The 3588-nt window shown below is 42.2% G+C and overlaps 1 pseudogene across 1 annotated transcript; it reads left to right on the top strand.

Moving 5' to 3' along the window:
• Positions 1–374: 374 nt before the first annotated feature.
• Positions 375–2778, top strand: LOC307102760 (matrix metalloproteinase-26-like; annotated as a pseudogene). The gene is made up of 2 exons: positions 375–444; positions 2262–2778. The product of its transcript is annotated as a matrix metalloproteinase-26-like (transcript).
• The last annotated feature ends 810 nt before the right edge of the window (positions 2779–3588 follow it).

Here is a 3588-nt window from a genome sequence, read left to right as displayed (position 1 = left end):
CAAATGATGTGCTGGCTTAAATAGTGTCCCTTCAAAATTCATGTATACTCAGAACTTCAGAATGTGACCTAATTTAGAAATGGGACCTTTGCAGATGTGATTAAGTTAAAATGAGGTCATACTCTACAATAATAATAATAATAATAATAATAATAATAATAATAAACTGTTTCCATATATGCATAACTCATGGACACAGACAATAAGGTGGTGAAGGCCTGGGGTGGGGTCAATGGGGGGAAAAAGGGGACCTATGTAATACTTTCAACAATAAGAATTTATAATAAAAAAAGAAAAATAAAGGTTTTATTTTTACCTTCAAAAAACAAAACAAAACAAAAAAACAACCCTGCTTCCTTTACATGTTGACCAGCATGTGGAGAGATTGGAACCTTTGTGCATTGCTGGTGGGAATGTACAATGGTGTAGTGGCTATGGAAAATGGTATGGTGGTTCCTCAAAAAGTTAAATACAGATTTACCCATGTGACCCAGCAACTCCACTCTTATGTATATACCTAAAATAATTAAAAATAAAAATTCAGACAAATACTTGTGTACCAATGTTCAAAACAGGATTATTCGCAATAGCCAGAAGGAAGAAACAATTAGAGAGTCCATCAATAGATGAACAGATAAACAAAATGTCTATATTCAGACAATGGAAGCAATAAAAAGGAATGTCATTTTGATATGTGCTGCTTGGATGGACCCTGAAAACAGTATGCTAAGTGAAATAAGCTAGACACAAAGGGACAAGTATTGCATGATTCCAGTGATATGAGGTACCTAGAACAGGCACATTCATAGAGACAGAAGGTGGACTAGAGAATACCAAGGGCTGGGAAGAGGGGAGAATGAGGAGTTATTGCTTCATGGGTGCACAGTTTCTGTTTGGGGCGATGAAAGGGCTTTGGAAATAGGTAGTGGTGATGGTTGCACAACATTTTGAATATAATTAACGCCATTGAATTATATACTTAAAAATGGTTAAAATGGCAAATTTTGTTATACAGTAGTCCCCCCTTATCACAGTTGCACTTTCCGTGGTTTCAGTTACCTATGGTCAACCACAGTCCGAAAATATTAAATGGAAAATTCCAGAAATAAACAATTCATACGTTTGAAATTGCATACTGCTTTGGGTAGTGTGATAAAATCTCAAACCGTTCGGCTCTATCCCACCCAGGAAGTGAGTCATCTTTTGTCCAGCATCTCCAGGCTGTATACACTCCCGCCTGTTAGTCACTCGGATCAACTGTCAGTGTATTGCAGAGCTTGTGTTCAAGAAGCTCTTGTTTTACTTAATGGCCCAAAGCACAAGAGTAGTGATGCAGCCAAAGAGAAGCTGTAAAGTGCTTCTTTTAAGTGAAAAGGTATGTATGTACAGGAAAACACAGTATATATAGGGTTTAGTACTATCTGTGGTTTCAGGCATCTACTGGGCCTCTGGGAACATATGCCCTGTGGATAAGGGAGGACTACAGTATGTACTTTACAAAAAAAAAAAAAGAGTCGCGCATGGGCATTTAAAAAAAAAAAAAAAGAGGGTTATTCTGATTAAATCTAATCACTGATGTCCTCATGGGAAGAGACAGAGAGACACATAGTGAAGTCAGATATTGCAATAGGAGTGATGTGTCTACAAGCCAAGGAATGCCAGCCTTGCCAGCAGCCACCAGAAGCTGGGAGTGGCATGGGAAAGATTTCCCTCAGGCTTCCACAAGGAACCAACTGTGCCAACATCTTGATTTTGGATTATTTGCTTTAAGAACTTTGATAGAATACATTTCTGTTGTTTCAAGCCATCCAATTTTGTTTTTTTGTTATGGCAGCCCTAGGAAACTGGTACAGATGACATAGGTCTAAATCCTAGCTCTGCCACTTCTTATTGTGAATTTAGGTGACTAACAACTTCTCTGAACCCTAGTTTCCTCATCTGTGAAAATGAAGATAATGATACATAGCTCACTAGTTTATTAGAAAGCTCAAATGAGCTGGATGGTAAAGGTCTTCAGGAGAAAGATGTCCTCTGCAGTATGAGAGAGTGACTCTGCACAGGAAACTGGGGTGTCTGCCTTCTGAGCTCTAACCCCAGAGCTCCCAACCCTGGCTTCTGCTCATGCAGCTCCAGTTCACTCTGCCCTCCCTCTGCCAGAGCCCAAAGACAATTTCCTTTGGTGTTCCCTGACCAAGAAAGAGCGGCCACTCCTAACCCGGGGGAAGAAATACAGTTTCCTCACAGACTCATATGAAAAACAGACCCACAGAATGAGCAGATGCTGGCTATGCTCCACCATCCTCGCTGTGGAATAACTGATGTGGCTACCTATCTCCCCAGAATGTTCCAAATGGAATAAGCACAATCTGACCTATAGGATTATCAGCTATCCAAAAGATATGAATCCATCTACAGTGAATGACATTATTCATGAAGTGCTTTCCACCTAGAGCAATGTGACCCCCTTGATCTTACAGCAAGTGAAGGTTAGACATCAAGCTTTCTTTCTGGGAGTTGGCCCTTTGATGGGCCAGGTCATATTGTAGCCCATACTTTTTTTAAATTTTTACCCAATTCTGAAACTCCAGGAATTATCCACTTTGACAGGGAGAATATTGGTCAACTTCATAGAAAGGGTTTAATCTGGTTGCTATTCATGAGCTGGGTCATTCTCTGAGCCTGTGACAGTCCATGAGTCAGAACTCCATAATGTACCCCAGATATATATATAGAGAGGCCCAGTGCATGATTAAATCATGCACGTGTAGGGTCCCCTAGGTCTAACCTGCCATCCAGGCCATAACCACTGCCCCGCAAAACCTAGCACACTCTGTGGACACTGCTGGCAGCCTGCTTTTGATGGCAGGGGGTCCGCTAGTGCTGGAGCGGACACACAGCTCCCCGCTTTCGATCGTGGGGGAGCTGGGTGTCCGCTGGTGCACCAGGCCTTTCAAAAGCCTCTGGTGGAGGCTTTTGGCCTGGTGCCGGAGCGGACACCCAGCTCCCTGCTTTTGATGGTCGGTGGTGGGATGTGGGCTTGCTGCCCCAGAGGCCCCTTCTGTGCCGCAGCACAGCCATGGCGCAGACACTGAGCTCGCGCCGCAGCTGGCGACGCGAGCTCAGCATTCTGCCGTCCCAATCGGCCACCCTGGCCACCCCGAGTCCTGCCCCGCCCCACGCCTCCTGGCCAATTGTGGGCATAGCGAAGGTACGGTCAATTTGCATATTACTCTATTATTAGGTAGGATATATATATATATATATATATATATATATATATATATATATATCCCTAGAACCTTCTACCTTGATGTTGATAATATTTAAAAAATCCAGCAACTGTATGGACAAAGGTGTTCATCTCAAATGCCCTGATGCTGGCACAGAATAATCATTTAACCTGGTATTTCAGTGCCTTCATTGGAGGATCAAAGAACTCAAGGCACTGACCCAGACTTGGAGACTGCTTAAGCTAACTCTTGAAGAATGGAATTTAGACAGTCAAAACTCAGAACACTTCTGGGTCAAAATAAAGATGGCTTATAAAAGTAAAAAAAGAAAAGAAAAGAAAAGAAAGCTCAAATGAGA

This window comes from Cnephaeus nilssonii (genome assembly GCF_951640355.1).
Source record: "Cnephaeus nilssonii genome assembly, chromosome: 7".
In the NCBI taxonomy this organism is placed as follows: domain Eukaryota; kingdom Metazoa; phylum Chordata; class Mammalia; order Chiroptera; family Vespertilionidae; genus Cnephaeus; species Cnephaeus nilssonii.
This window is presented reverse-complemented; position numbering and strand designations above follow the sequence as displayed.